The sequence below is a fragment of the Orycteropus afer genome, unplaced genomic scaffold (assembly GCF_000298275.1).
Source record: "Orycteropus afer afer isolate SDZICR_OR568_19922 unplaced genomic scaffold, OryAfe1.0 scaffold00010, whole genome shotgun sequence".
In the NCBI taxonomy this organism is placed as follows: domain Eukaryota; kingdom Metazoa; phylum Chordata; class Mammalia; order Tubulidentata; family Orycteropodidae; genus Orycteropus; species Orycteropus afer.
This window is the reverse complement of record NW_006921597.1, coordinates 150,031-157,533: the sequence shown is the minus strand read 5'-3', so window position 1 is coordinate 157,533 and position 7,503 is coordinate 150,031. Positions and strand designations below refer to the sequence as shown.

The 7,503-nt window shown below is 43.0% G+C and overlaps 1 non-coding gene across 1 annotated transcript; it reads right to left on the bottom strand.

Annotated features, from left to right (window-relative positions):
• Positions 1–4,997: 4,997 nt before the first annotated feature.
• On the bottom strand, positions 4,998–5,161 carry LOC122150920. The gene has a single exon (XR_006163909.1). It is a non-coding gene; the product is annotated as a U1 spliceosomal RNA (small nuclear RNA).
• Between the last annotated feature and the right edge of the window lie 2,342 nt (positions 5,162–7,503).

The following is a 7,503-nucleotide window of genomic DNA, read 5'->3' as shown; positions in this document are numbered from 1 at the left end:
CTCATCCTTGCTTTTGGGTGAATGCTGTCCCTTTGATCTCATATAATTGACGTTGTATTTATGGTCCTTTAAATATTTTTGGACTTTGCTCTGGAATACAGTTAAGTTACTTAGAAACAGTTAGATTGTTTCCAGGCTGGCTTTTAAGCTTTGTTAGGTTCAGAGCATACTTTAGTCTAAGGCTCTCTTGGGTGCAGTACTGAGGTCTCACTCTTCTGAGAACTCTCCTTGACGCCACGTTTGTTAGATGATCTTTCTGTTTAAACTTGTGGGAACACACAGTGTTCCTGGCTCGGTCTGAGCTCTGTCCTACACTTCCTGTGTCTAATGTCTGGAAAGAGCTGTTTCATATCTTTCGTCTTGTCTTCTAGTTGTTTAAGGTGGAAAAGAAAATACTGTCTGTTTGTTGACTCAAAGCAGAAGTCTATACACTTATGTTATATTTCACTGTTAAGGAAAAAACTTACCTTGGATATTGTTTCCTATAGCAACCCCTCCTTGGGTTTCCGAGGTGATATCTCTATGGAAGTAGATTGCCCAGTCTTCCTTCTGAATATGTGTCATACACTATGCTATATATATTATTTTAAAAAAAACCACTGCCATTGAGTCGATTCTGACTCATAGCAACCCTTACTGGGTTTCCAGAGCTGTAAATCTTTACATAAGTAGATTGTCTCATCTCCTCTCTCTTAGTGCAGCTGGTGGGTTTGAACTGCTGACCTTCGGGTTAGCAACCAAATACCTTATGCACTACATCACCAGAGCATGCTATGTTTATTGTTATATCATTGGGCAGGCTGTAGCCCAGGGCAAGATTTAAAAAAGCATCCAATCTTAATGTTCTCTGCAGCTTAGCCAGAAAAGGCCAATCAACCTGGACAAAAGTGACAAATCCTCTGGGGTAGAAAACTAGGGCAAAGGTAACTCCTCAAGGTTGGGTGGGGGGGAGTCTTTCAAACTGTTTTACCAAAGGACCAAGGAAAAATGCCAAACAGTGGTACTCATGTCACGACCATGAAGTGTTGCCACTCAGCTTGTAATGCCAGCACTCTCCTATTTCTACAAAGGAGCTGTCAAAGTGGGCTTGATGTGCTTGTTGGGCATGTAGGGTATGTATATGGGACTAAATAATATTAATATATATATAAAAATTCATCTTGCGCCACCTAAAATTATATAAAGTACTGCCACTAGCACCCATAGCACAGGCAGGAAAACAGTATTGAGAAATAAAATGAACCCCACTTGGGGGTTTAATGTTAGGGGCTGTGATGGAATCTCCCAATGGAATCTCTCAGATCAAGGGCACGCAACAATCACAGTGCCAAGGAAGCACAGCCTGTCACAGTTCTTCAGGGAAGAAGGAGAGAGCCCGAGAGATCTCTGGACACAATTCCAGTCACTCTCTCATTCACAGACAGAGAAACTGGCTCTGAGTTGACTTACATGACTTCCCAAGACACATGGTCAGGCTGATACAGATGGAGCAGGTCCCAGATTCTCCAGAGTCTGGGAAGGTGTTAGTTAGGAAGCAGATGAATTCACCCAGAACAAGGCCACACACAGTACAATAGCCTATTGATGGGACATTTCAGACTGAGACCCAGGATCTAAGGGGTCCATATTTCCACAGTGATTCTACCAGAAAGCCTTTTCTTATTCTTTCAGGTCAATGAGGCATTCCAAGTCTCTGTCCTTTTACTGAAATTAGTGTTGCAGTCTCCAAATCCTGGGCATTTCTTCTACCTTACACCTTTTTTTGTTAGGTTTTAAGCTGATTTGGTACAAGAAATTCTCAAACATAAAAGAACTGCAGCTAATTTCTTTCAACATCAATTCAATTCACCTGACATATTCACAGGGTGATTGGAATCCATGTTCTTTTCTTTTTGTTTTGTTGCCTGACTGTAGGCTGCAATTCCACAGCAGTAACAACATCCATTTCTCTGTGGAAGGGCATCTAGGTAAGCAATGAAGAAATGGACAGAAATTGCAGTTTATTGTAATTGTAACAAAATAGAAGTCTGACAAGGAAACAAAATGCTTTGACTATCCAGCAACTGGCCACAAATCTCTGGGTGTCTTCATGTGACCTGAGGGTCTGGAATTTAAAAAAAGAAGCTGGAGCTTTTTGAAACTGGAAATCTTCTAAGAAGGAATCCGCTTCTCCTACTGAGGACTGTGGGCTCAGGGTAAATTTTAAAAATAGAAGCCCCAAAGTCATTGACTAAGTCGAGATTGAAATAACAGAAAAAATCAGAGACCACATGTTTCAAGTAGTAGTTGAAGAACTTGGAAAGAAAAGGAAATCTGCAGGTAAAGATACTCTCTACCTGTCGTTTCCAGGAGGTTCTGGTTCTTCTCTAGATAGTTCCACTGCATGGCAGTGTCCCAACCCCCTGAGGTGTTAGACATCTTCGTCATACATGGCCCTGGACCCCATGCAGGGCCACATCCATAGGCAAGTGACCTGTGCAGTCACAGAAGGCCCCGCACTGAGAAAGATCCTTCATGCTTGCTTTAATGTACTCCTATTGTTGCCTTGGGAGCTGTGGTAGCATAGTGGCTAAGACACTTGCCTGCTAACCAGACAACTGGTGGTTCAAACCCATCAGCCACTCCTTGGAAGGAAGGTTGGGCAATCCTACTTCTGTAGTGATACTGCCTCGGAAACCCAAGGAGGGGTCGCTATGAGTCAGGTTTGACTCGACGGCACATAACAACAACAACAAATTGTTGCCTTAGCTTTATTTGTAATTTTCTGTTTAACATTGTTTTGTAAGTGAGGTTCAGTGGACAAGGTTCCATGAGCAGGGGAAATATGCACAAATGTCTGCCCCTTGCAGTTCCTCAGTGGTTCATTTACATACTGCACTCTTGACCACCCCATATGCACAGAATGAAGGTGTCCTGACAGTGCATAGGGGCTCAGCGAGACTCTGAGTGAGAACAAGACGTCAAGCACAAGACAAGCCAAAGTCAAGGTGCAACAGCTTCAGCCAGTGCACAAAGAGACAAGCAAAAAAAAATGAGCCTTTTTAAAGATTCAGGTAGTTTATTACTTACATGGGCAGTGAAAGGAAAAGTAGCCAAATGTACCAGATCCTCATGGCCCATGTCACCCATAAGATGACACTCACAGGAAGAGAAAGACATAGAGAGGTACATGGGAGCTACAGACAACAAAGATGAACCCTTTTGCACACACAGTATTGCGTTGTCAGTGAAGGCAAACATGCGTATACGGGTAGATAGATGGGTGGCCAGGCTGTATGTCTATGAAGTGAGGACTGTACTGAAGACTCTGTATAGGGTTGGCAGACAATGGCCCTAGAAGTGTATTTGCATGTTCTGTAAGAATTCCCAGGTATATTGTAGAGCTAAAAAGGGACAAGGTTGTAGTCACTTCTTGGTCACAGACAGCTACCCAGAGGGACTGAGTAGTTGAACTGGTGGGCTCCGGACCATAGTCGCAGGGCATATCAAGCTCAGTTGGCATAACATACCACACAAAACATTGTCCCACCTCCTACTTTGGTGAGTAGCGACTGGGATCTTAAAAGCTTGCAACCAGCCATCTAGATGCAACGATAGGTCTCTCCTTGTCCAGAGCAAAGAAGAATGAAGAAATCCAAAGATTCACGGAAACAGTCCTAGCAACTGGTATACCATGCAATCCACAGCCTATACAACTATGAGACCAGAAGAAATAGATGGTGTCCAGCTACCACTATCAACCACTTGGAGGGGAATCTATATAGGAGATCCTGGATAGAGAGAGAGAACAATGTGGAACAAAGCTCAAAATCATTTAGAAAAAAAAAAAAAGAGAGCCGGGGGAGACCAGGTTTGCTGGTCTGATAGAGCCTGGTGGAACCACTGAGACTATGGCCCCTAGCTGCCCTTCAGGTCTGGAATTGAATCCACACCTGTGGCTTCCAGCCAAACAAAAGACAGGCATATGAGTTGAACATTTACCTGAGGTAGATACACTCCTTGGAGAGAACAATAATGGGAGAAAGGGCTGTTTATGCACAAGGAAACAGCTCAGGGGGCAGGAGTGTATGGAGGGATGGACACAGGGAATAGCTAACTATCGGGAGGAAGTGGGAGGGGAGCTGTTTTGTTGTAAATTGTGGTCAATGTCATGAGACAAAGTGTATGTGAACTACTTTATGTAAAGTGAATTTGCTCTGTAAATTTTCACTCAAATCACAATAATAAATAAATAAATAAAAGTTAAAAAAAAAAAGATGACACTCATAAAAGGGGGCATGCTGATTGCAACACAAAGTAATAGGACTCTGGCAGCTGATGAGTCAATGCCTTGCTGAAATTAAGCAGTTTTCTATTTTGTAGCTGTGTCCTAAGGAGGGTTAAGTGACAAGTCTTATGCCTCACCAGAAACAGGGAGGTGGATAGGGACACTGGCTAGGGGCAGCCTCCCAGGAAATAGGAGGCAGATGAGAAAACGGTTGTGCCCCTCATAAAACTATCTCACGTTTGTGGAAGCAGCACAGGGTTTTCTGGCAAGGCTGGGTCCTGACTTGTATGTGTTTATGTAGATAGATAAAAGGTGGCCAGAACCCCACAGCAGAGCTGTTGCCCTGCCCAATGTGGTGTGTGTAAAATGATGAGAGCACTAACAGCCCTGACAAGAATGCTTTGTTGTTAACCAGAACTTGTTTGAGAATATTCAAGTGGTGAAAACAGATAGGACTTTTCACCAGCATTAAATTAAGGATCAAATTAGACCTATAATTTTCTCTCCATGTAGTGTTGTGGATTTAGCTGTGTAAATTATATTCACTCAGCATGTTAAGTACACTATCTATATCATGTAATTTTCCTATGGAGCCTTATATCGCACTTTTTTAGAATAATACCAAGAATTAGTAGTTCACAGTTAAAACAACATGCATTAATTCTTTAGCATTGACACACTGCATAAGACAACAATTAACTTGCAAGTCTGCCATTGAAATACCAATTTTCAGGGGATAGCGCGAACGCAGTCCCCCACTATCACAAATTATGCAGTCGAGTTTCCCACATTTGGGGAAATCGCAGGGGTCAGCACATCCGGAGTGCAATGGATAAGCCTCGCCCTGGGAAAACCACCTTCGTGATCATGGTATCTCCCCTGCCAGGTAAGTATGAATTCCTCGGCCCCGGCGCCCGCACAGCCTCAGCCTTCTCACACTTTACAGACACGGTCATTTCACTCCCAGCACTCTCGAGCCCTCAAAGACGCTCTACGTTCCTATTGCACACAACTGCAAGCGACAGTCATGGACTCCTTCCCACAGCACGCAAAATCAGAATGTGTTTAAGCAGCAGATGCAGATCCAGCAGCCACTGCGCTGCCTCATCTACATAAGACACGCCCATCTGTGACGTCACTCACAGTTTTTCTCTCCAACCCACATTCAGGACCTGTCAGGCTCAATTTGGGTTTTGTATTTCCAAAGTCAGCCATTTTGCCAGAGAATGTAGGTCTTTTGGTGGAAAATAGCGTTCACAGCAAAGTTACAGGCACTGAGTAGCGTTACTTCTGGGTTCTTTCAGGGGACATAGTGAGGAAATATTCATATTTACATCATGAGTTTATACTGACACCTTTAAATTCAATCCAACATCGTAAGGTTTTTCCTCAACTTCCTCTCTTCCACGGAGGAGCTCTGGTAGCGTAGTACGTGAGGTATTTGACTGCTAATCAGAAGGATGGTGGTTCAAACTCACCAGCCACTCCTTGGAAGATAGGTTGGGCAATCTACTTCCGTAGTGATATCGCCTCGGTAAACCCAATTCCGCGCCAGTGAGTTTGGTTTGATTTTGGTTTCACCTGGTCCATATTTTCATCTCCTCTCTCCCATGTTAATAACTGATTCCAAACAATTTTAATAACAATTTTGGTTGTATTATAAGATAGAGCACATGAATTTGTATTCATTCATTGAATGAATAATTCCAAATTATTTTAGCAATATTACTACCAACGATAAATCTACAAAATAAAGTTAAAAATTTATTTGCAGATTCTTCTCACGTTCAAATATACATTATTAACTCTGGTAGCAGAGTGCCTAAGGCATTTGACTGCTAACCAGAAGGTTGGCGGTTCAAACCCATTAGCCACTCTGTGGAAGGAAGACTGGGCAATCTATTTCTGTAAAGGTTTACTGCCTCGGAAAAAAAATCACTCGATGGCAGTGAGTTTGGTTTTTTGGTTTGTGGGTTACAGTCAGAGAACTGCCTTCAATATTTATTTGGTTCATCATTTTTTATATGGTTGTATTATTTAGATATACAGTTAGATTGAATTTTCTGCTTTTGTTTATCAATTTTAGTGTCTTTTTCAAGCTTTTTTGAATATGCAAACTGTCACGTGGTTTAAAAATAAAAGCTATGTGTATAAGAAATATAATACTTAGTAAAGTGTCACCATCATGTCTATAGTTTAAAGCATGTTTCCAAGATGAAAACATTTTTTATTATCTTTTGGTTTATCCTCCCTGAAAAATATGCACGACTTAATAATAAGTACAGACATCTATTTCTTCTCCTCTCTTACAGACAAAGTAGAATACTGTAAAAAAAAAAAAAAGTGTGGGCGTGGCATCTGACCCCAGTAACTTCACAGAGAGGAAGGAGAACCAAGATCAACAACCCAAGGCTGATTCCTGTCAGGAAGAGGTCAGACATGTCTCCACCCTTTTTATGAATTCTGACATCAACTCTACCTCTGATGGCAATCTCTGTTTCTCTGCTGGTTTTGTAATTCCTTGGAACAGTCACACAGAGCTCACAGACAGTACTCACAACTGTGGGGTAAATAACGGAAGTAACATATTACAATTCAGGATTAGAAATGACTCAGAATACAGTTCTTCAACCAGGCAGCCTCTTGTGAACTGTACAGCAGGCAGGCTTCTCTCTGGTCCTTGGTCTCCGGAGGGACTTCCTGAGCAGTCTGGCCTCTGCCTGCTCAGGCAAGTGATACAAAGCTCTTTCAGCCCTGCCGATAAGTGCCCAGAGGCACCTCACTCCGCAGTATGCCTCGGCCCAAGAGCGTTCAGCTCTGGCTCCATGGGTTGGCAAACCTAGCTTCGCCAGGTTCCTGGATACACCCTACTCTGCCAGCCGGCCTCCTGGCGATGGCACTCAGCTTTCTCACTCCAGTGGCTGGGAAGCCCGCTGCGCTATCCCCTGTTGGTCTCCTGGTTCTGCTGCTCCTGCTCGCTCCCACCATGTCTCTGTGGCCACCATGTCTCTGCCACTGTATCTTGCTGTCTCTCATTGACTCTCTGGTGTTACAAGACTTTATGTGACCTGAGTCGAAGAGGTTCCCAGAAAAGGTACCTCAGGTGTCCTAGTTCTCTAGTGGTGCTATAACAGAAATACCACATGTGGATGGCTTAACAAACAGGAATTTATTCTTTTCAAGTTAAAAGAAAACAACCAAACTCAACTCACTGCCATGGAGTCAGATCTGACTCA